Source organism: Malaclemys terrapin, chromosome 3, assembly GCF_027887155.1.
Source record: "Malaclemys terrapin pileata isolate rMalTer1 chromosome 3, rMalTer1.hap1, whole genome shotgun sequence".
Taxonomy (NCBI): domain Eukaryota; kingdom Metazoa; phylum Chordata; order Testudines; family Emydidae; genus Malaclemys; species Malaclemys terrapin.
This window is the reverse complement of record NC_071507.1, coordinates 64,507,381-64,533,910: the sequence shown is the minus strand read 5'-3', so window position 1 is coordinate 64,533,910 and position 26,530 is coordinate 64,507,381. Positions and strand designations below refer to the sequence as shown.

Below are 26,530 nucleotides of genomic sequence, written 5' to 3'. Positions count from 1 at the left end.
AAAAAGGAATGCCTTTCAAGATATCTTAAGAAACATCAGAAATCTTAAATCACTTTAATAAGGCAGTGGATCATCATGAGACCCCTTTACTGTGGGCACCTTTAATCAGAAGAAGTACTTGTGGCCTGCAGTTCCCTTTTAATGGATGTAGTTAAATCATAGTTAAAATAAAGGTAGTACAGTAGGGGACATTAACAAAATAAGATCACACTAATGGCCTGATTCTGCCAGGTACCCAGCACCTCTTGGAAGGTGCAGAGTGCCGTGAACACTGAGTGAAGTCTATTTGAGTTGAAGAGCTCAGTATCTATCAGGTTCAGGTCCTTAATTGAAATTTTGTATCAATGTTGATTGTAGTCCTAAAAATATTGAGAGCTACAGTGGGGACATGAATCATGCTACAAGAAGAATACTGTAGTTGAAAGACATGATTGAACTTGACAGGGAGCTTTGGTATTGCCCTAACAGTACTGATAATTAATTAATAAGTACTGTTAATACTATTGAAGCATTATTTTTGGGTCAAATCCTGTTTGTGTCCATAATCTCATTGACTGTAATGGGCCTACATCTGAGTAGGGCAATCTAGATTTAGTGTATAGATTTTTTTTTTTGCTCAAACCCATTAATCGAACATCACATACACAAATATTTTAATAGCTTGTCTTCTTTATAGAGTAATTTATAGCTGAAATTAAAGAATCACATATACATAGTAAATTATCTTTGATTTGAATTACATTTTGGGTGTACGTAGGACTCTTTTCATCTTTGAATTTAATAGCCTTTGCTGTGCACAACTATACAGTAATCGTCAAGATTTTTACAAAAGTACCAGATTGAACACTAAAATTATTAACTCTTTTCTAGTGTAGCCATTTTTGGAGCTATCACATTCTTGTGATTAAATTGTTAACTAGATATCTTCATGTTAAACATTTTGGCTCCTGTACAAATTATAGTAATCACAAAATGAGTATTTGGATTTAGGTGCGGCTAAAATAGTGATTCCATATTTTACCTGTGTGTTTAAGAATTTAAGGAAACACTTTTCTTTAAAGGATTATTTTATCTTATTTCTATTGTGATAGCACATGGGGAACCCAAAGAGGAATTAGGGCCCCATTGTGCTAAACATTGCACAATCAGGTAGAGTCCCTGCTCATAGTTAGGCATGTATCGTTTTTTTCAGACCTTTTGTGTTGTCTTGTTGAATAGCACATAAAAACCAGTAATTTTCAAAAGGGAAAAAATACAAAGAATTATGACAACAAATGTGCTGTCACCTCTCTTTGGTGCTACTTACACTTCTCTGTCATTATCATCTCTTCAGAATTAGCATTTGTTTCTTAGAGCTTTTATGTAGAAAGTAGAAAATAGGGCAAGAAAACAAAGGGGGAGCTAATTCAGAACATTTCCAGATACTGATTTTGTATTGTTTGAGTACTCCCAACTCCACAAAGATTTAAAATCCCCAAAAATATGTACCAAGTTACCCTTTCTCTGTTGTCAATGGATTTTCTTAGTTTAAGGCGAAGAAATTACAGTTGTAACAGTTACTGGTTTGGTGTGATATTGGGCAGTATTTTTTCCCTACAAGTTCACAAATATGTAAAAAGACCGCCTCATGTTTGTGCCCTTAATATTTGCATTGGCATAAAAATCCTTTTTGTGAATCAACAAATGTGAGTCCTTAAAAACTAAAATGCTCTTCCTCTGTTAAATTTTTGCTCATTTCATTTGTTCACTCCGAATTTCTTTGATCTGGTTAATGCATTCACTGCAGTATGTTTGAGAGGAATGAATGAACAAGATAACTGTACATGAGACTTCAGAATATTTTGAAAATTAAAAATTGTTAAAAATGTAACATTAAAATATCTATTAAATATGGCTTGTGTGTATACAGTGACCTGTAAGGCAGGAAAGTTCATTACTATTACTGGAATGTAAAGTAGTATTATAGTACTTCTATTGGTTTCTGTAACAGACTGTAGTTATTGCTTCATTTTGTTAAATTCTAGGTTCTTCTCAGTCTTTGTTGACATAGTCCCCTCCCCAGTTCCATGGATTCTGTTCAGAAATGATGATAAAGACATTTCCATGGAAAAGGGAGGTGCTGGGGGCAGGGTAGGGCAGGGCTTTGCCACACCAGTTCAGTGCTATGAGATCCTTTAGATCTCAGGCCAGGGGCATGGGTTAGAGCAGCACAGGGAGGAGTGTTCATTCTGGCATTCAATGATCAAAGGACTCTAGCTTCAATAGTGGTACTAGGAACACAATAGTGAGGAGGGAGAGCAAACACAAATGGTGCAGCGGAAACTGTCACTATGTGCTCCCCACCTTTTCTTGATTTCATTCTCTATCCCATCTTGATTTGCCTGTGGAGTGATGAAGAGGAGAAGAGGGGACAAGAAAAGGTGTACTGCATTGGTTCACTATACTTTTAAGATTTCTGTGATTTATGGAGGGTGGAGCAGCTTGGTGCCTTTATTATGATGCATAAAATTGGGCAGGGAAGATTGGCTGTTGTCTCCCTTCAGACATTTCCAATCTGCGAGAGATCTTTTTCTTACCATTTAAAGGGAGAACAAATCTTACATAATAGTTATCCGCCTTACTGTTCTGTTCGTGTTGATCTGACTACAAAAGTTGAACATTCAACCTTCTCTTGCCAAGGAAAATATAGGCATAAGTTAGAAAAATCAGATGAAACAGATTGAAAAAACAAGGTATGATTGAGAGGGGACCTGTCCAAACCAAAGGAACCAAAAATGGACCAAATGGTAATGCTAGCCATTCTTCCTGTTCCTTGGTTTTCCACTGTGCTGATCCATAATTCCATAAGACTATTTTTATTATGGAATTTGATCTTGAGGTTGGCCTGATTTTTCAAAGGAGGTGGGCATCCACTGAAGTCAGTAGGATCCAAAGATGCTTAGCCCCTTTTTAAATCAAGCAATACATTTTAGTGCACGTTTTATTAAATGTATATGCATTGACATTTTTCTCCCTTTAATTGTATGCATTTTTTCCCATTTGTTCTTCTCAACCTCTATATTTCATTTGGGATATTAAAGGAGAACTAGGGACTGATCAAATCAAGGCACATGACATTTTCAATGCCAAATTATTAGTAATATCTCTGCAAAAGTAACATGGGAATTTGGTTTATAAAAACTGCTTCTATAGCTTAAATAAAAGCAGTTCATTTTTGTATCTGCTGAGAAAAGGGGTGAAGTATCTTTATATTTTTTTTATAACCAGAAAAAATACTGAGATTCTCATTAAGAATGCTCTCCTGTTGGAACTTTTGTGGTTCTATAAAAAGTTTTTTTCACCTTATCTTCTGAGCAGCATTTTCAAAAATGATAGATTCTGTCAGTTACAAGATTATAACACTGCAAAAACTTTCTCACAGCAGAACTGTACTAGTGCCAACAAATGTAAGAGGGTAAATGATTTCAAGACCATTCTGCTCTCTTTTTTCCTCTTCTCTAAGGGGCACTAGGGAAAGGAGTGAATCACTTTCTAGGAATGTCAAGATCCAAAATTTTACTGCTAATTTAATATATGTATGCTTTCTGGTCCAATTAGCATTGCTGGGAAATTGGATTGCTGCCTCTTGAGTACAGTAGAATCTGAAGCTGCCTCTTCATGCTGATGAGTTGTCATGCACAATGGCTCAAATGGTTTCTGGGGTTCTTGTTCACAAAGTTTTTAGTATGTATGTTTATAAAGTATTATGAGTAGGATTAGCAAAGAATTCTTAATGATTTTTGCTGTTACTATTTTCAGTGTGTTTTGTGGTTTCAGGTTAAAAAAATTAGATGATGTAGTTCATGTGTTGCAGGGGACAAGTTTGCATTCCATTCCAAGATGGAGATTAAGTAATGGTCAGTTTGAAGTTGCTTTATTTTATAGAACATCATATTTATACATAACTGACTTTTTTTTTTTTTAATCTCCTTAAACTCTATTCCCCTCTCTGGTCTGTGTCTTCAGTGAGTCCACCTGACTGGCAGCACTGCTTGCAACACATCTTATAGGAGAGGACTGCTTTTGTAGTGTGGTTTGGGAGCAAGAATCTGAATGGGGAGAGGCTTCAACGACACTTTTCCTTCTTTGGATGATTTGTTTTTTGGTACAGTCTGCAAGGAATTACCCAAGCAACAGACTTCAAAGGTCTCATTAAACAATATTTATTAGGAAAAGAACAAGAAAACCACATTAAAATTAAAGAAATGGTTTGTTAGTCTTGTGCTCTGAAAAGTTAAGCAAACTAAATTTGATGACAGTGACTAACAGATTTTCTTCTCTGCCTTTATAATTCAGCTGCTCACTTTTTTCCCTAGTCAACCTGGTTGCTGTGTCCCAGGATTCCCCATCCCACCCCCATCAATTTTTTGGTCAAGTTGTAACTACTATAATTGATTTCAGCTGAAAGGTTTTAGAGTTCATTATAAAAACAGGGTGGAGTTACATCCACATTTCAACAAAGTGCTGTTTTATGTGGTGTATCTACCGGGGGTTGATGAAATAGTCTCTGTTCTCCATACAGTGGTTAGTGTCCCTTCTTTATGCTAACATTCCCCTTACTCTCATTTCCGCCCCATGGCCTAGTTCTGCAGTGGTTCCCCAACTTCCTGGTTCTCAGTCAAACGTTTCAAAGGTGGTTTTGACCTACCTTGCTCCATAACTATCCAAGAAAATCCAGAATTTTGATTTGCATGTTAAATTGTTCCTGGTATTAGACTAAATTAGATCAGTCTGTACTATTTCTGTATATTGGACTTTTAAGCAGAAATTATTTTTTTCCTCCTAATTCCCTCATATCAGTCATTCTATATTGTTAAATAGGAATTATTGACAAATGCCAGATCCTTTGTCACAGTCCTATAAGACTGGTTATATTTTAAAATTGCAATTAAGTACAATCATTTGGTACTTTTCATTCCGCCTAATTGACCGTGCTATTGGGAAATGTTTTAATACCTTGAATTCATGTATTATCTCTAAAGAAATCAATGCTAGACGAGCATCAATTGGTGATGTCAATTTATTCTACTCATCTACCTGTTTGAAAAAATAAAATTTAATTAGATGAGGATGAACCCAGTTTGAGGCTTCCTTTTAGATGAGAGTTTACAACCTCCTTTCTGTTTTCCAACACAGGAGAGGTGGTTTCTTAATGTAAACATTTAATGTTTTAGTGCAGTTGGAGGTAGAATTGCATGTAAAATTTAATTGGCTCCAGAATTTTAGGTAAGCATCCAAACTTTTGTGCATTCTCCCAATTGGATTGTATTTTGGGGATTCATCAATTAAGACTCTTGTTCAAAATATTTCAGTCCATAAGCTGCTGGACAGAGAAGGAAGAGCCACAAAGGAGGAAGTTGTTTTTTTGTTTGTTTGTTTTTATATTTTAAGTTTTTTAGTTAATTTAGGGTTTATGGCTTTGATTTTGCAAAGTGTCCAAGCATATGCTTAAGGATTTTCTAAAGTGCTTTGCTGAATCAGGTCCTATAAAAACACTGGCTCGAGCCAAGTATAATGTGGGAACACAAACAGTAAAGATTCTGCATTCAGACTTTTAGACTGCTATATTTTCCCCTCTGTATCTTAGTAGAGAGTATTTTATTGAATAGTGAAAAAAATCCTTTGTAAACATTACTGACGAGAGGTTAAAGCTAAGAATAAACTGAATTCGAATACCATTTAAATACAGCAGCAGCTACACAAGTATGTTTTATATCCTGAGACTGAATATTGCTTGCTCTGGGAGATTCTATATTTAGGGAAAAGGAAGGAACCATATATCTGGCAGGTTGTTTTGATTTTATTTTCAAGATCATCTCTGAGATTTGATACAGGTCAAAGATTTGGAGCGTTAATCACAATCCTATGGGATATGGAATAGCAGTGGACAGAAAGCAAATATGTCAGTTAAAGTTGTGTGATTAAAGGCCATAATTTACATAGTCCTGCGTGGTTATCCTTACGTAGTCCAACTATTTCATGGTTATCACTACTATTGCAGTGAGTATATTATGTATTTCTGGCCACACCCTTTTTCTATGGAAATGAAGTCATACCCCAATAGTAAACTGTACATATAATTATGTACATGAATGTAATTTGCTTGCTAGATGTCTAACAGATCTTGGTAATAATAATAATTAGTGTTATTAAACCGCTTTACCTTGCTGTATTCTGACTTATTTTAAGAGTTAGACACAAGAAAGCTCTGTTCACCCCTAAAATTATACAAAAATATAGTATGTTAAAATGATTTAATAAGCCTCATTTCTATTTGTTTGAGTAATGCCTAGAGGACCCAACAGAAAATTGTGCCCTTTTATGCTGGGTGTTATTGCAAATGCATAATAGATAGTCCCTTGCCTCAAAAAGTCTAATCTAAATAGACCACGGCAAACAAAAACGGGGGAAAAAAGTATTATCCCCATCTTACCGATGGGGAACCTGAGAAACAGGAAGATTGAGAGATTTGCCTAAGGTAATAGAGGAATTTCTGTGGCAGAGTTGAGAATTGAATCCAGGTTTCCTGAGTCTCAGTCCAGTGCCTCAACCATAAGGTCTTTCTTCCTCTGATCTTTTTTCTTTTACTTTCAAAGCTGCAGGACCCCGGGGGTAATGTTTTTAAATACAAATTATCATTTTATGCAAATTATAAAATCTTTAGCAGATTATTAAAGAAGAAAAAATAACACACTACAGCTTGAAGTTAGTTCATTATAGCCTTTGAATGAACTGCATTTTTATATTCAGCTGAAAGTAACTAGGATTTTCACATGAAACTGGTATTTCTTAACCCAGTTTTCACAGAGCATTTTAAATAAAATAGTATTTTATTAATACTTGTATTCTGTAAAATGTCTGGTTTATCAATAGTGTATGTTCAATATCCCCTTGACAAAAATAACTTGTTTCTACAGTAGTTCAGCATATGTACACTTGCCAGCCTTGCTTTTGTAAAATGGTGCATTGTCACCAAACAGTAATGCCTTCAGTTGTTGCTGCATTAGTGTGTTGTGGAAAACCTGATAGTTCCCTATATCAGGGAGTTATAAGACTATAGTATTGCAAACCCAAGCATGCAAAAACCATGAGTTGGACCCTGCAAAAATCATGTGGTTTTAAAAGTAATATCACATTGTTTCACCTTCCTCCAATTTCTTTTTCACTACTTGCCCACCCCCAGTTCAGGTAAAAATTCAACCATGAATATACCCTTCCTGTTCACTCCATAAAGAGGATTCCACTTGCCATCTCCTCCCAAGGGTGAGGATAACTGCCATTCTCTTTCTCTCTATCCTAGTATTTCCAACCACATATGTTCCAAAATCATGAGTCAAGTGCCAAGAAATCATGACTTTAAAAGGTTCCTTGATTTGCTTTCTGGTTTTTGAGTTTTAAGTTACACCCAATTCATGTTCTCAAGCTTTTCTCCAAAGACACAAGAGCTAGAACTGTTTGTTTTGTTTTAACAAATGTTGAGAATCTCACCTAATCATAACAGATAGTCCCTTGCCTCACAAAGCTGAGACTTTAGTTAGCCACCTCCTCCCCACTTTCATCTGCTTGTCATAATTTTTAGTCCTCTTTCCTAACACATCCTCCCCTTGCTGCCCTCAGTCTCTTTTGTTTCTGCTGCCTAGCCCTCACATAGTAATTGAGGAGGCCACCATCTTCACTGAAGGCCACGTGGCTTTAGGCCCATTGGAAAACACTGGAACATAAATGCCATCTTTGCTGGGCCTGGAGGCAGTCTTACTTTCACCTGTAAAGATTAAAGGGACTTGCTGTTGCTGGGGACAATCTTTGTCTCATTGATAGTAATGGGAGATGGTGACAATTTTGGGAAAGGGCCAAATTTTGCAAGACTGAAGGTAGAAATCAGAAATTCATAAAAACCCTTAACCCCAGATACTGTGATTGTTGTAAAAAAATTGTGAATTGGTAACATGAGACCTGAAGGGTGTTCTGGAAGGTTGTTGTGACAATCCCAGAATTTCTCCTATAATTGTCAATACCTTCATGAGACCGAAGATGTAGCCCACCAAGTGGCAGCTGAGGTGTGTGTGCGTCTTTCACTCAGCAAGTCACATGTATGGGCGAATTTCTAGTGATACAACATATAGGAGACAGAACATGTGAGACAGTGGTGGACAGAATTCCTCTGGTGAAAGCTGGCTTTCAAAACTGGGTAAGCCAGGTATGCTAAACTCCCAGTAACATCTTGCCTGGAACTGTGGATGCTGCCCTGGTATGCCTTACCAGTCTGGAGATGTTTTGTTTTTCCCCTGGACTTAACATCACACACCTTAACAGCCTTAATTTTATTATGGCATTGCTTGATAGTACATTTAGTGCCAAGCCGGGCATAAGATAGGGTTCTCCCCACTTCCAGACTGTCCCTGTGTGAGGGGCTCAGGTAGGGAGCCATAGGATCCAAGTACACCAGTTCTACACTTGCTAGGGACTCCCCCAGGCCAGGGGAATCCACAGCAGGAGTCTTGGGAAGGATTTCATTTCCCTATGTGTTAATCTGGATGGAACAGGGCAGAGACTCTGCCACAAAGTATTGATTATGCTCCCCTGACCTTCTTTAAAATGATGTGCTTTACCCTGAGGGTGAAATGGTTGGAAATCACCAACGTACACATATTGTTTCCTACAATGCAGACACTTTGTTGTCTACAACAGTAGTTTTTCGAACTGCGGGTCACGGCCCAGTACTGGGTCGCGGAATGTAAGGCACTGGGTTGCGGTGGCTCTGGTGAGAACCCCCAACTGGGCTGTTAAAAGTCCCATCGGCGGTGCTGCCTGGCTAAGGCAGACTAGTCCCTACCTGTTCTGGCACCGTGCCGCACCCCAGAAGTGGCCAGTAGCAGGTCCGGCCCTGAGGCGGGGGACCACGGGGCTCCATGTGCTGCCCAAGCACTGGCTCCGCACTCCCATTGGCCAGGGAGCTGAGGGGGCGGTGCTTACGCATCTCCACCTAGGAGCCAGATCTGCTGCTGGCCACTTCCGGGGTGCAGCACGGTCCACAGTGCCAGGACAGGCAGGAAGCCTGCCTTAGCACCCCAGCTGTGCTGCTGACCAGGAGCCACCCAAGGTAAGCCCGTGCCCCAATCACCTGCCCCATCCCTGAGCCCCCCCAAACCCGGAACCCTTCCTGCACCCCAAACCCCTAATCCCCAACCCCACCCCAGAACCTGCACCTCCAGCCCAGAGCCCTGACCCCCTGCCACACCCCAACCCCTTGCCTCATTCCAGAGTCCCCCTGCACTCACACCCTGAACTCATTCCCAGTCCAACCCTGCAGCCCTCACCTCAACCCCTTGTTGTCAGTGGCTACCGGTGTGGTGCTCTGCTCTTGTTCTATGATAACAGTCGGCTGCGTGCATGTTCCCTCTGTGCTGCCCCAGCTCTGTGCAGATAGCTGACACAGCAAATCCCGAGAGAACTCCCAAAGACCACAGACACTAGTAAGGTACGAAGGAACCCAAGCCAGGTTTATTGTCAAATGAAGCACAGTAATAGTTTCCCGTAGACTCTACAAGATATACTACGAATTTGTGCCCCCTGGCAATGGATCGGCTCAGTCAGTGGCTGGACTTTCCACTGCCCCCCAGACTTTCCACTGCCCCAGACAAAGATGTGCACTCCGGGACCTACTTTTATACAGTTACAGGACAGATTACTCATCCCTACTGATGTATTGAAGTACAGCCCCTTGACTCATTGGGGGCTGTCTCCCTCTTTGATCATGTCAGTTCAAACAAATCTATCCATCATGTTGTCCTTTTGATCCTGTCTTTAATATGCACCTGCCTGTTCCTTGTTATCTCTGTGGAGTGTTCTGATGCTATCTTGGCATAAGTTCCTCTTATTAGCACTTATGTGTGGATGCACCTGCTTCTAGCAACCCTCTTCTCGCCAACTTCTGTGAGTGCGGCCTCTCTCTTGCTCACAGCCTAGCTTTTGCTTAGCAATGCCTGGAAGTACTTTGGTTCAGGCTTCAGGCCTCAGACTGGGCCTCTGACACAAGAGTTTGTTTCAGGGCCTCATCTTACTACACCCCTCATCCCCAGCTCCATTGGGTCGTGGGCATCAACAATTTTCTTCATCTGAGTCACCAGAAAAAAAGTTTGAAAACCACTGGTCTACAACATTTAAAATAAAATCATTCTATATTATGTCCTAAGAAAATCTTGCATTAGTTGCAGGAGTTGAACTACTTAGCAAAATTTAAATTGAACTCAGTTTGTAGATTGTAATACTGAATGAGTTTAGTGTACACAAATTTCAGTTTTTCAATAAAGTTCTCGAGCACATGCTGCATTTACATCCTTGGCACTGAGTCTGGAATTCCTGATGCTTAACAGTTATGAGACATGCATTATTGTTTAATGTCTAGGGAAATCCTTATCAGTGGTCTCAAAGAGTTAATTTCTTCTAATTTGAATCCAAGTGCCTGATTTATTGCTGTTAAGATTGGACTTTAGGAAATAAATGCAGTACTGTGATGTGGTGTGGAAGTCTGCCCTTACGCTATTTCAGGAACAAATCCAAACCCCAAACCTGAAAAAAGACAATGCTACTACAGTCAAGCCTGACTGAAGTGGTTTTCAGCATAACACAGAATAAGTGATATGTTTGGCCAAGTAGAGTATGTCAGTAATATGGCTTGACTCCATTCTAAGTGAAAATAGAAGATACATCTTATGTGGTTTCACCCTTCACAGGTCATTGAAAACAAATTTCTTTACATAAAACAGTATCCTCTTTCTTTGTGACATTTCCTTGTCTTCAGTTTTTTCCTTCTCCTGAAGAAAGTTGATTATAAGTATCTATGAAGAAAGTTTACTTTAGTGGTGAAATATGTTCCTTAAAACTCTCTATCAAAAAATTCCAGTCAAAGCAATAACAACACCGAAAATCATCTAGTATCCTTTACAAATATAGGAAGGTTAAATGTATGTAGTTTGTAGTATATTTGGAGAGTGGTGAGCTCTTAAAAGCTGAATAGGTACCATTCTACATATATCTGTTCTGATAAAACTTTCATTATTTGAATATTCTAACATCAAGAGTGGATTCTGCAATTTGTAGGGATAAAGTATTGGTGTCAACGCTTGTTTGATATACCTACAGTATCTTTAGAAAGTGATGAATCCTAGAGTAGTTATTGTAGAAAGTTACACATTTGTGAAAACATTTAGTCACTGAGCCTGATTAAATGTTTGTTAGGCACTTTTGAAAATCCCATCCTTAAGTGATTTGGAATCGGATTTGTGCTCCTTTCTAAGCCACTTAGGGCATATGTACACGGCCCTGCAGTTTGGACTACTGGGGTGTGAATAGCAGTACACGACAAAGTGTTGTGATGTAACAGCCCTGTTTGGACTCTGTGGGTGCAAACTAAAGGGTTCCTAGTTCACATTAATACAATCTTGCTTGAAAAGGATTTTACTAATGCAAACTAGGAATCTTTTAGTTCATTCCCACAGCCTCCACATGGTAGTTCAAAGTGCAGGGCAGTGTAGACAAGCCCTTAGTTATCTTTGAAAATTCCACCCTAAATTTAACAGCTAAAGAGTGGACTGCATTATGCATAAATATTGAATCATGCTCTTGGCTGTGTATGCAAGTAATAGTTCTGTCCTTGTTACTATTTTTATTCTTCTCCTTTGAGACAAATTAGTCTGAATTTGCTTTCTGGTGTCCCTATGATATTCAAGTCCAAATCAAGACGTTTTATCTTTTGCTGTCCCCCATTAGAAACTCTTCATTGCATCCAATATGTTAATCTCCTGCATACTTTCACTTAGATATTAATTCCATACGTATGCTCTTCACCATGAGGTGCACATCTTATGCACTCTTCTGTCACCTGTCCATCCACTGAGACTGATATTCCTCTAACTCTCACTTCCCCTTTAACTTCCTTTCCTCTTATATAATGTGCACTGCTAGAGACACTGTACAGCACTCCCATGTGTGCTTCTATCCCCAGAGAAGGCAGGGTAGACTCCTTTTGCCTGGTCCCCTGCTGAATGAGAAATGGAAGTCCTGCAGTCCATTACTCAAAACTCACTAAAAAGAAATTGGGACATCTCATGGTTGGATTTTTTTCTACCCATGACATGATGTCAGGTTCCAGTATATGCAGCTAGACCAGATGGGTTTCTTTTGCTCCACAAAGTGTAGAATATTTTGTGTCAATGTGAGACAGGAGAACTTGCAAGAAAAACACAAAAAACAGCCAGCTTAAATGCGAAGTCATGAAATGATTGATGTTTGTTGTTCTTAAGGAGTTGTTAAAAGCGGGGTGGAGGACCAGGTTTGGGGGTGAGCTTTGGACAGGAATACTTGTGTATTCTTTATGACCATTGTGCAGTCTCACCCTATTCATCACTACCTCACTAAAGAGCAATTAAAGTAGTCAGAAATGAGATGGTCTTCTTGACTAACTTTTCTCCCTCCCTTTATGTGCAAAAATGAGAATTGGAAGGGAATGACAGCTTCTTCTGGCCCAATTCTTTCTCTTCCCCTCATGGATATCTGTGAAGAGAAGTGGGAGATGGAAACTTCTTGTCTTCTGATTCTTTCATCCAACTCCTGAAAACTCCAGAAAACCCGCTGAAGAGAAGTGCTGGGCAAGAGATGGCTTGCTCCAGCCTCCAGACCTATGTCTTCTAGCCAGAACTGGAGAAAAGGGCGACTTTCATGGCTAATAATACTCTTGCTAGAGCAGAGACTCTGCTTAGGGCAGCCTTGCATGGCTTTAACCACCACCACCTCCACCAGCAAAGGAAAGATTAAAAGAGGTGGTCTGTCAGGCCTGACTCTTGCTTTCCTCTATTGGACATGGATCTTTTTTCACTAACGGTCCTTCAGTTTTGTTTTCAGTTGAGCCCAAATATCACACAAAAATTAATATGAATAAGGAAAAGGGTAGTGGATAGGAATTACCCTTATTTAATTATTTATAAGACAGAGAAAGTGCTTTTTAGAGCAGATGGTAGAAATATATAGAAAGGAGTAAAAATGTATAAAGAGCTCTAATGAAGAGAGTGGCATAATATTTTGGAGCCAAGATCTAGGATATTCTTTGCAATATTGTGTTGAAGTTGAAACAGACTCTTTGCTAATAAGTAGCAGATACATTTAAGTGATTTAAAATCCAGTACTGATTAGCACTATTCAGTATTGTCTCCTAAATATTTACATTGAAAGGGGTAAATTTGTAGCCTTTTAAATGTAAATTATTATTCCTTATCTGTTTTTCGAAGTGTTAGGTACAGAATGTAACTATTTGCCTTTACAATATAGAAGCAACTAGGAGTTTCACTTCTTTATTTAGAAGGGTAAGGACTTGTCTACTTGGAGGAAAAATCCTGGAATAGCTAGTACATTTTAAATTCACACCATTCTTTCTTTGCACTAACTTCCCCATGTGGACAAGCCCTAACTCTAAAATATGTGATTCTTATGCCTTTTTAAAGAGATGTTCAGTTTTTATAGCTGATTTCTGTAAGAACATTACAGTCATTTCTGCAGCCTTCCATCTGCTTTCTAACACACAGCTGGGTATCTGAACAAGTGCCTAAACTGATATAACTTACTCAGCAAATTTACCTATGTCTCAATAGTCCACTTAACACTGGGTGGGTAGCCATAATAGGATGCAAGACAACCCCTGATCTCTCATTAAGTCAGCAATTTTTGAAGTAAATAAAGCTTCATTTAAGTTTTTCCTCCCGCACCAGAGACGGAGGAATAAAATTACAAAGCTATATCTTCATGTCTGTTAAGAGTTGGGGAATCAAGTGTGAGCCAAGATTGGAAGATTTATTTTCTCATGAACAAAATGATTGTTGCCGGTCCTCCAAACAGGTTACTATGTCATACAGCTTTGCAGGAGGCTGAAGTACCATGGGGCTCATATACATTACAGAAATGATAAAAGGGACAGCACGGTTTTTTGTGCGTCCTACAAGTCAGCTAATAAAGAAAATAGCATTGGCAGCTGCCCAAAGATTATAGCGTATGATCAGCATTGCAAGATGCTGATAAAGAGCAGCAATGGTGGCTTCCTATAAGCAGGGTGACAGGGGAAGAATATATTCAAACTGACTAGAGCCGTGTCTATACTACCGCAATAAGTCAACCTAAGTTACACTACTCCAATTACGTGAATAACGTAACTGGAGTTGATGTAGCTTAGGTCGACTTACTGCAGTGTCTCTTGACTTACCTCACTCTTCTTGTTCCGGTGGAGTACCGGAGTCAACCGGAGAATGCTCTGCGATCAATTTAGCAGGTCTTCACTAGACCTGCTAAATCAACACCTGCTGCATTGATTACAGCAGCACCGATCTACCGATAAGACATGGCCTTGGTGTGGAGATAAAAAGTGAACCAAAGAACCCCACTGGGTTCAATCTCCGTTATGGCAGCGCAGGACTTGTGCGCGGGGGGAGTGAGAGGGAGTGGAAAGTGCACTTTAAAAATAACCTTTTCTGTCTTACACATTGTATTAGAATACTTTCTAAATTTTGTGAGAGGAAAATGTTTTTCCTTCTAACCTTTTGTGCTGTCACACAGCTTGATTATGTTGAGCATTTACTCAGCGATGCTTAGCGTAACTTCAGTTTCTCTCGAATCCAGTGAGAGCTGAAGGTATTCTGCCTCCTGCAGATTCAAGGGTAATTAAAGATATTTAAGAAGTTTAAATCTGTATTTTAGGTGAGTGCAGTTCAACAGTTACAGGACTGTGGGCGAGCATTCGGGACTATGCCAAATTCCTAGTCTCTAGACTGTTCTAGATTGACCCACCTATATCGCTCAGGGGCATGAAAAATCCTCACCCCTGAGCGACTTAGTTAAACTGACCTAACTCCCATGAAGACAGTGCTCGGTAGATGGAGGAATTCATCTGTTGACCTGCCTACCATCTGTCGGGGAGGTGGTTTTACTACAGCGATGGGAGAACCCTTTTCATCACTGTATTAAGTGTCTACATTGAAGCCCTACAGTGGCGCAGCTGCAGCACCACAGCTGTGCCGTTGTAGCATTTTAAGTGTAGACATAGCCTAAGGAACAGTATGATTAGCTGTTAAAGGCAGACATTTGGAACAATGTTGTAACTTTCCTGCTGGGAAAATATGCTTGGTGATGTGGTAACTGATGGGGCAGGGGAGAAAGGGAGGAGAGAAAACTTGTAATAAAATCCTAACTGGGAAAAAACAATACCTGGGTCAACAAAAAAAGTTTTTACAATTGTTTTGATGTGAAAATTCTAGTGCAAATATATCTGTCTGTATCTAATTGTGAAACAACTTATTTGAATAAGCTTACTTCACATGAATTAAAATGTAAAAGAACCCAAATGTGTGTGTCACTTTTAAATCACTTTGAAATTTGAAATGGGCAAGTTAAAACCAAAAGTGTAAGCTATATTTATAATTATGCAATGTTATAACTTTAGTGCATAGGATACTAGACAAGACTAGACAAAGCAAATTTTAAGAATACTTTTCTAATTAAACTGTCCCTTGGTGCAGATCACTGTTTGTGTCTTGGCCTTGCTCTTGATTTTAACACCAGAAGAGGTATTTCTAATGGCTGTGGTTAAGAGCTTTAAGCCCAGCTCTGCTGATGTTCAGCTAACACCTGTTGTGGTGAAATGCTATTTTAGTTGTACATTCTCAGGATTAGTTTTTATGGACTGAAATAAACCCTTGTCATATACTTAAATGAGCAGCTCTAGTCTCTGGAAAAGACGTACTGAATGTGTGGTCTAAGCCAACTGAAAAATATATGGGATATTAGATTAATAGTGGAAAATAGCACTAGCTGTGTGTGCTGATCTCCCAAGCCAATACAAGAGAGTAAATCTCTCTTGCCCTGTCATTCTGATAATTTTAAGATTTGTTTTTTCTCTGTCACTTCAGGTGAACAATAATCAACACTTTTTAAAACAGGTAGTGAATTAACTGAATGCTCCAATTTAAGTGTTCAAATAACAATTTGAAGAGATGTGAAAAATGACACTAGAGAAGTGATAATGGGGATATTTTCCCCCTTTTGACAGAAATTTTTGTAAAAAGTTGTGGCTTGGCAGAGCATCTGATAATACATCAAAAAAACACCAACTAAGCTGTTTTTAAAAGCAACACCTGGCAATATCTCTTGCAGAATCAGTTCTTGTGCAGTAATTATGAACACTTTACCTGATTTAAAGTCCAAAAGGAGGCAGTTAAAATTGTGATTTAAGTGGCACCAGAAAATATGTAAGACTTAACGAAGGTAATGCCATTTTTTTCCTACATAACATTGATGGAGTCACACAAATAGGCAACTTGGAATACTAATCTGATATTTTGGGTAATCGAGCAATTGGATGTTTTTTCACTTGCCCTGTGTATATATTTTTCTTTGTGAAATTTTAACTAAAGTAGCTACAATCACCTTGAATCAGTTGATTCAAGCTGATTATACTGAAAGAATCCCCTTTTTACTGAATGATTACTGGAAAGATATTAAATTATATTTTCAGAGAAAGGAATGTAAACTGAGGGAGAGACACATTCAAGGTCTGTTAGCGTCACCTCATAGACTTCTGAGGCCACTGGTTTTAAAAACTGAGAATGCTGTTACAAATATCTGGAATTTAATTCATTTTGACCACACAACACAAATCATGGATTTTTCACTAGAAATAGTATTTTAATACTGTTGCTCCAATACAAAAGTTAATTCCCTTTGCAGGCTTTAACTGCAAAGATTTATGGGTATTTTTCTAAAATGTTTAAATCTAAGTGGAAAAAATGTATAGTCAATTTCCTGCTAAAAGTACTACAAGCACAATAATATAGAAACATATAGGAATTTTTAATAACAAATTCCTTTTAGAACCCTACTAAAAATTTATTTTTTAGATTTGTAGCTGAAGTATTGGGTTTTCATCCAAAATCATTTTAATTTTTTTCTTTTAAGATCTGAATTAAGTTTAGTGCTTCTGAAAGTGAGGCATTAACAGATGTGTTGAGTTCAGCTTCTGACAGCTATGGGCAAAGTGTCTGCAGCATCCTTTATGTTTCAGTTTTCTCCCTGTTCAGCAATTCTTCTGTCTGTGAGATGTGGAGCAAGCAGGAGATGAGGCTACTGACCACTAAAAGATTTTTGCTTGTTCCCTAAGTGAAGATTTAGAACCTTTTTTTTAATGTGGAAAGCTAATGTACTAACTATATCAACTGTAATGTACTGAAGAAATAAATATATTAACACAACACAACCACGGTACATTATGGGTGATACAAGGCTCAGTTTAGAAATGCTGTAGTGTTAGGGATTCATCTTTTTGAATGGATCTTTTTGGACCTGATGTACTTGGCACTCAGTACTAAGGGGTGTATATGTAGTTATCTTTCAGTAGATGAGAAGTTGCAGTGCTACATCACAGCACTTTCTATCACCAGCTTGCTGAACAGTAAATCTAGGGAGTAAAGGAAAAGGCATAATAGCATGCAAGAAGAGACTTGACTGCATCCATAGAAAATTGGAGGCAATTTCTTCTGAGATGGACATCTCAAAGTAGAGAAGGGGATCAATGAAAATCAAAACTTTCTGCATAAAGTGGATGTGATGGAAAATGAGGCCCAAATAGTCTCAAAATTGTGAGAGTGCTAGAGCAAAAGCCCTTCAATGACTAGTTTTTCTTAAATGGATTATAAACCTCTGAGACAGAATCCCTTAAAGTCATCAAATTTCATTTCTGCCTAGAGACTGCTTCTCTCTATCAAAAGACTGCACTTATGTCCTTTTAAATTATCCTTATAAGAAACCTAATTCTTATAACAGCTATATTTGTAGGGCATTTAAAATTTCAATATATGAGGGGATTTACACTGCCTATATGCTGTATCTCTCTAAGGAGATAACACTCTTAAATGTTGAAAGTCAGCTATGCCAAATAGGATTAGAATTTGTAATAGTGTATCTAGAATAACATGCAGTGAAATTCTACTGGAAAAATCTTCTTCACAACTGTAGAAGACATGAAGGTTTTATAGCAAATAAGATGTGATTAATAAATATGGATGTTTACAACTTCTACTCAGATTGTTTTATACACAAAGTGACCTTATTCCTGTAAGTAATCAGCTTACTTCTGTTCAAGACAGCAAATCTTTAGAGATTTTTTTCATATTAGTATGTATCATCCTATAATTATACATGAAATGAAGTATTAACTGCATCTCTTGTGCAGTACTTGTGAAAATGAGGAATTAATAGAAGGTGCTCAAGGTACCACACTGAGTGGTAGAAATTCCCAAATAGTTATTTGGAAATACCCTACGTCATACCAGTGTACTGTATTACAATCTCTTTATCGTGAAAGTTGAACTTACAAATGTAGAATTGTGTACAAAAAATAACTTATTTTTTAATGCAATGTAAAACTTTAGCGCCTACAAGTCCACTCAGTCCTACTTCTTGTTCAGTCAGTCGCTCAGACAAACACGTTTGTTTACATTTGCAGGAAATAATGCTGCCCACTTCTTGTTTACAATGTCACCTTGTAGCAGCGCCCGCTCCCGGCCCCTCCACAAACACAGTCAGAGACCAACTGAAGTGCAGCACCCGTGTCCTTTTATTGTTTGTGTCCCTTCCCACCACCTACTATTTACAAGTATTTAGAGACCAACACTCCTGGAGACTACTAGCTTCCCAGCCAGCAGGGCTCTAGAGTCCACGCTCCTCCCTTTCCTGTCTCCCCCTGCTTCCTATTTCGTAGCCAGCTTTATAGGGCAGGCTGGCTACCCAGGCCTGCAGGTGGATCCACTCTGGTAATTAGGGCATGGCCCTTCAGCCAGCCCAACTAATACCCTTCTTTCTCTGGAACAGGGCTAACAGGCCTGGCTTGTTTCTCCTAGCCAGCACCCTGTTACACACCTGAAAGTGAGAACAGGCGTTTGCATGGCACAGTTGTAGCCGGTGTTGCAAAGTATTTATGTGCCAGATATGCTAAACATTTATATGCCTCTTCGTGCTTTGATTTGTAGGCTCTCAAGTTTTACATTGTTTTGGTTTTGAGTGGTTATGTAAAAAAAATTCTACATTTGTAAGTTATGTATAAAAATACAGCATCTCCTCCCCAAAGTTGCAGCACTTAATTCATTTGACAGTTAAAGAATAACTGAGAATTTACAAGTAAATCTCTTAATTAGTTTAGGAGTTACAGTTATTTTAAAATGTGTAACATGAGAGAATAGATAAAGTGTTAAGTATCTTTTAATTCAGTTTCATCTATTCTGGGAGGGCTATAAACATTAAAGTGACAGTCATAATCCATATAAATGTTGCAAAGTAATACAGGGCAGGGTTAAGGTTGTATAGGTGCCCAAATTGTGCATTTTCATACCTTAACATGGTTGGATTTGTTAAGTTTAAGCTCTAAGACAAACAATTGGTTAATCCGTAGCCAAATTCCATAACACCAAATGCGTACACTATTAAACTAAGCTAGCTATTGGAAAGATTTACTAAAAATAAGATCACCCATGAGAATGCTGAAGATATGTACTGGGATAATTTTTGTAAAATTAAGCTATTGTTGTAAGTATAGCTAAAAATTAATAGATTTCTTGTGAATTGCCAGATGTGCTTGTAACTAATGTATTATTTTCCACAAAAATTTTAGTTGCTAAGCAACAAAATATTTTGATTGTATTTAAATCTGTATTTAAACTATTTTCTTCACTTAAATAGAGCAGTGCTATAAAATGGAATGGCAAAAAAGATTCTTTATAAACCCAACAAAAATTGTAAATACAGTTAGTGTAACTTAACGGTGTTCTATTTAAAAATATATTTGGTAATAGTTATATACAATATAGTTATATGATTTATTTTAGACTTTCTTAGTATCTTCAGCCCAACGAAAGTTTGGTGAACAATAGAATGATGTGATAGAAACTTGATAATAAGTAAAAGAGCACATCCTTCAAAACGCAAATGGAATATGAAGGGTGTTAGTTTTTGAATTACAATGTTTATGTTGACTGGTGATTATCTGTGGAGAGATGTGCTGTTTTGATTTTTTGTTTCCTATATATTTTAATAGGAAGGACACCTGCAGCCTAGATAGGCATTTATTTATGTTGTATTTTAAACCAAAGTCAGTAAATAACCTCTATTTGCCAAACCAGAGATTTACAAGTTCACATACAAAATAGCTGAACAAAAAATGTTAATATAAACTGACTTGCTGTGTTATGGACCAGAACAAGACAGGAATCTGCTGTCAAAACCAAACTTGTGGTTACCATTAAATCTTTCTCTAAGACTCCCTGATGTATATCTTAAACCCTTCTCATTCCACCACTCAGATGGATTTTGCATTCGAAACTGCTTTTGTAGCAGTTTGGGTGTCTCACTGCTGTGATTGTTATAATGACAGATGTTCTATATTTTGCATTTTAACACTTGCCATTAGCCATGTTTAAACATAATATGAAGTATGGTGTATTCACTGATGAAAAACTTTGTTAATGCAGAGTTAAGGTTGCCTGTTAGTACCTCGTGCCCTTCCAGAATGTTGAATTCAGCAAAACTCTGAACCAGGAAATAGAGTTAAGGTTTAAACCTTAAATCTGCTCCCCCTCCCTACCAGCCGGCAATAGCCACTGGGAATTATCTGCATGCACTCCAGGTGCATTTACTGTTAGGTGTAGCTGTATTGAATGGTGAAGGGATTAGTTGGAACAGCTTGGCAGAGCTTTGATTGTGATGTTAAGAGATTGGGGAGGGAGGCTATGTCCCTCCCCCTACCTTCACCTGTATTCACGATCAAAGGAAACAAGTGCATGTGTGCCTTGAGAGATCCAGTATGCTTCACTTCAGCACTCAGTTCTGTGGGTTGTGTCAGGAGCAGTGCACGGGGTGGTCTTGCCATGTCGATTGTCAGCAGTGAGGTGGGATATGAGTGGTCTGTGGGTTTAATCATGAGTAAGTGAAAGTATAGTGTTAGTTGTCATAGTGGGCAGGGTGAAGGGGTTGTAAAATTTAGCAAATGTGATCATATTTCTGTGTGTTTCTAAGTGTGTGTATAAAGCAGGTGTAAATTTCTCCTGTTCAGTACAGTTCACCTAAACACTTTAGACAAGGCGTTGCTCTCTTAAAGGGATAATGTGTTCTGAAAGTACTACACTATCTACAAAGGTAGAGTGTGCATGTCCCCTTGAGCCACTTAATTCCTGTGACAGTATACTGCCTTTAAAATCCTTTACCTAATCTTGCTGCACATACATGTGTAAATCTCTTTTGTGCTTTAGATTGTTGTGTACCATTCTAAAGAGCCAAACTTGTCTTTCAACAAATAGCATTTTCAATAGCACTTCCCCAAAGGGGCAGTAGGTATGGCACAGTAGCCGCGATCAACATTGTAACTGAATAAGATCAATTGGGGGACAATCAGAGCCATAGTTTGAGCCCCACTTGTGCACAAAAAATGAGAACTTAATGATCTTGTAAAATTGGGGGTTAGGGGGAGGCTTGCTCCAATGACCTCAAATTTGAACCACGAACCATATCCAGAACTCCATGAAACATGGCAAATTTCAAGTGAGCAAGTGGGTTTTAGAGCAACCTTCTCAAGCTTAACTACAGCAGAGCTGATGCCCTGCTATGGTATTTTCTTTCAGCTGAAATGAAGAATATCAAAAAGCCTCAGCAAGTCAGTGGAAAACATTTCACAATCAGAAGGTTTTATATTCTGAATATTATCTCCTTGATCCTGGCTGTGAGGGTGCTGTTGTCCAGTTCACCATCTACATGCAGCCTCAGAGAATTGGTAAGATGTCATGGGCTCATGTGTTAGCAATTTAAATATCGAGGCCCATTGCTTTGATGAAATCAGCCCCTGGATGAAGAACAGCAGATTGAAGCTGAATCTTAGCAAAATGCTGGTGGTCAGAGATAAGCACTTTGAGGAGTTTGCACCCACAATACAGTTTCCTTTGGTTAAAGGGCACATACCGAAAATTGGTGAATTCAGTCCATTGCTTGGGTGTTCTCCTGGATTCCTCCCTGAAGCTAAGCAATTATATAACAGCGTTTTGAGTAACACTTTCTACTGTCTCTGGTTAGCTAAGAGATTGCATCCCATCCTGGTGGATGATGAGGTGCCTCAGTTGCACATGCCTTCATCGCCTACAAGCTGGACAACAGCAATGCAATATACTAGTGCATGAATCCGTCAACTGCTAGGCTATTCCAACTATATGCCAATATATTTCCTCAATAATGCGCTTTTATCAAACCTGTCCTCAGTCCTCTGAAACTCTCTTCCAATAGAATATTGAGTCAAGTTCAAGGTTTCAGTGCTTAATTTTTTAGTGCTCAGTAGCTGGAGCCCAAGATAAATGAGAAATATATTAAAATTACAAACAAGACAATAACACAAGAAAATTTTCTCACTTTCTTTTAACCAGAATATTTGCCCAGAGGGAGGTGCACCATTTCTAGAAACACTGCAATACCAGGTTGATGCATGGAGTGGATGGAGCAAGCTCCTATTCCACCTCCCTTCTTCAAAAATCCATTTAATATAAAGTTCTCTAAGATAGGATCTGAAACTCTAGGATCAGGACTGTGGTCAATATTGTAACTCTTTCCATTGACTTCAGTTCACGCTGCATCAGGCCCGTAAACCTTCAGGCTAAGCCTGTCATTTTGGCCAAGTCAGCCAAATACTAGACTAGAGCTCAAATTTTATTGGCTTCTAAATATTTTTGTTCTTTTTAACGAAGGTGGAAAAGTCAAGGTGCCCCAAACTCCTCCTACACTTTAGGCAGGATTTTCTTTAAAAATTTGCTTTTTAACTAAGCAGACTTGGAGCTCTGTTTTAACTTTTAAGTTAAATTCTTCAACACTTTTCTCATGAAATGGATTTTTAGAGGCCTTTAGTGTCTTAGAGGGATGCTGTGTCAGTTTATGGAGCAAGGCCCAGATCTTGCAAAAATATGCTTGAGTAGCAATGCATGTGAGGTAGTTCCATTGAGCTCACTGGATCTACTTACTTGTGCATAGTTGGTTGCAGGATTGGGCCACTTTTTAACAAGATACATTGTTACTAAGACTTTACATTAACGCTGAAAGGCTCTTTAAATGAACTTTTCACAGTTAATGCTGGTTGTTTCCCTTTAGCCTTCATTCATTCCATTGTATGAAAAGAAGTTAGTCTTTCATGTCTGTTTCTAGTTCATTTTGCTTTTAACATCAGTACTTCAGTTATGGGTTACAAATACTGTGTGGGAATATTTAAATGCAACCACGCCTTTTCTAAAGGAAACACTTATGATCAAGTTTCATAAAATCTTTTACCAGATTTAAATTTTGGGTCTAGACCTCTCTGAAAGTGTGCTTTTAAGACCAGATCAAATTTTCCCTAATTTCATTTTCTCCTTCTGGTCCTCAGGATCATATTCCAAGTTGTCTTTTCTTGTCTTTAAAATGTAGAAAGACCCTTTCCGAGACACTTAAAAATAAATTAACTGTACAGTAGATGTAAAAAATGAGACACCCACCAGAAGTGAAGTAACAGGTGTGTGTGTGCTACCCAGCTGAAAAAAAACCCAAGAATTTTGTTCACTTGAGCCCAGTCATATATTCCCTCACAGGTCTTGTTAACCAGCAAGTTTGATTTTTTTTTTTTTTTTTTATATACAATGCGTGCCTTTGTAAAGAGAGGTCATTCTGTGACAATACCTCTCTGCTATAGGTGGAATAACATACTTAAGCTTTCACTTTGCTTTTGTTTGTATTGATATAGTGTTCCAGTATAAATTACCTGGATGAATTAAACAGTTTCATAATTAGTTACTTATGGGAATAGTGCTCTACTTCATTTGTGTGTGAGATTTATTTTTAAAAAAGAAGTGTTTGATGTCTGGTGATTTAACATGGCAGAGCTTTAGAAACCCTCTCAAAGTAAAATATTTGCCTGGGCAAGTAGCCTGAGTGGGACCGGGGAACAAGTGGCTCTTTCACTTGAGGTCACAAAAGAAAAAAGTAGCAGAACAGCCTCAAGCTCCCCAGTTACTTTATACTTTATTGGATCCCCCAGGATCCAAATGTCCTGTTCTTTTAAAAGGGATGAGGAGGAAAGCACAAAATAATCCTAGACACCACTATTCTTGGGGACGATTCTAGGGGCAGGCGAGCAAGGCAGTTGCCTTGGGCACCAACTTCCAGCGAACACCATATCTCTGTGACACTCAGGGTTTTTTGGCGAGTGGAGGTTAGGTGGTGTTTTTTACGTGTTTGCTTGGCCTCTGGAGCAGCAATTAACCTTTTTCCACCCTGGCTGGTAAAATTGCTTCGGGCTGCTCCTGATTCTTCTGTAGGAGAAGAAGAGCAAGATAGTAGAATGGAACAGATGCTGCATCTCCTTAGAAAGGAGGAGGAGGAGCAGGGTTGCTGGAACTGCTGCTGTTCATTTAGTGGAGTGGTGTCAAGAAGCCAGAGCACTCCATGTGGAGAATTGCTCCTGGGAGGCTGAGGGTCTCTTGCATGTCCAGGAGGGCTTGTTATTTATTTGGGGCAAGGTGGGAGTCCTAGAGCTCTTTAATGGAGTTGATACAAAGTATGCTAGCCTTATGGAAGATTACTTGCATTAGTATGCCCTCATTCCCCAAAGCTGCTGCTTTATTATTTCTCACATCTTCCCTACTTCCAAATAGTAATTGCTGTACTATTTCTGATTGGAAATCATCTTCCCATTATTTATACTGTGTCATCTAAACCAAAGTGCCACATTGTCTGTTGCTGAGAAACTGTTTATCTGCTGTTGTACAAAAAGTTACATAACTTCGTTGGTCTTTCCATTTTTTTCTCTCCTTCCAACAGCTGATCCCCTTATTTTTTTCTTTTCTCTGTTTAATTTCTAAAATGAACATAACGAAGACTTCTTGTGAAGATTCTTTTTCAATGAGCAGATTTATTTCTGAAATTGTTTTATTAAGCAGTTTTCTTAATTTATAGAAAGTAGCACAGTACATTAAAGTACGATATGCATGTTTTTTCCCAAGTTTGATTTATTTTTTATTGTTTCCAGGTATATTATTTTAAAATATAGTGATGTGTATTAATGTCTAGTTTTAGTCACAGGTCGAACTATAAAGCCTTAAGACTGCCCAGAATAATTAGAATAATTTATTTTATGGAATATTCGGAGTACGTACTCAGTGGGAATGTGAGGACTGCCCAATACACATTCCGAAGCTATTCTTTAAAACCCTGAGTGTGAACAGTAGTATCTTTAAATGAGTTCTTTTTTCATTTCATTGTACTTTTTTAAACATCGTGATTAGGCAATGAAAATGAGGAACTGAGCATTTTTAGGTTTTGGCATGAGACTGAGCTGACTGCTAATACAGTTACAAATAAGCCTAAGTGAAACTAACTAACACGTGTTTTCCAATTGTTCACTGCAGTTACAGTATATTACAAAAGGTTGCTTTGTGCACAATGTATTTTCATTAAGAATAGCACAGGAGAATTTACCATGTCTCTGTTGCAATAGTATTAAAGAGTGTACCTGATGTTTTGTTTGTGTGTAACTTTAAAACAACCCAGGATTGTTATTAAGTTAAAGTTCTCCCCAGCCTATGGCTTATTTGACTGAGGTGATTAAGGCACATCAGTTTCATAGCCAATGGTACATAAGGGACTTGTTCCACATGCTAGTGCAGAGGGGAAAAAAGGGGGCTGAGTACTCCCCACCTACTCCAAAATGGGATACCCAGATTGCTGGTTGGCGGGGAGAGAGGGGCAGGCTTCTTAGGGGTGCTACTCCCCACCACCATACTGGTGTGTGGGGGGGAGCCTTGGTTCTGCCCCTCGTAAACCAACCAGCACAGCTGAGCCTGAGTGATGAGTGAAGTTAATCTGCTGCTGGATAAAGGTTGTCAGATTGTTGTCCTCTTGGAGCAGTGGGAGAACCAGGGAAGGAATTATGACTAACAACTATTTCCCTGTGCTGTTTCTGGGACAGCATAGCTATTCATCTTCACGTTACTCAGGGTCGCACACAGGCTTATCTTTACTACCAGGGAGATCGATGCTGCTGAAATCAATGCAGCAGATGTTGATTTAGCGGGTCTAGTGAAGACCCACTAAATTGACTGCAGAGCGCTCTCTGGTCGACTCCGGTACTCCAGCTTCCCAAGAAGAGTAAGGTAAGGCGACCAGAGAGCGTCTCCCATCGACACAGTGCAGTGAAGACACGGGGGTAAGTCAACCTAAGCTACGTCGACTCCAGCTACATTATTCACGTAACAGGAATAGTGTAACTTAAGTCGACTTACCCCAATAGTGAAGACAAGCCCATAAAGTCTCAGTCTAGGCCTAGGTGAAGTCATAACTATTGCTGTTTCTAAAGTATTAATAGTTGACTGACAGGGAGAGATGTAGTTTTGTACCTCTTAAGAAG

At 38.6% G+C, this 26,530-nt stretch overlaps 1 protein-coding gene and 1 pseudogene across 3 annotated transcripts in view; one reads left to right on the top strand and one right to left on the bottom strand.

Moving 5' to 3' along the window:
• Positions 1–26,530, top strand: part of TTC27 (tetratricopeptide repeat domain 27) — a 170,791-nt gene that overhangs the window by 71,251 nt on the left and 73,010 nt on the right. The window lies entirely within an intron of this gene.
• Positions 22,544–22,667, bottom strand: LOC128835170 (U2 spliceosomal RNA; annotated as a pseudogene).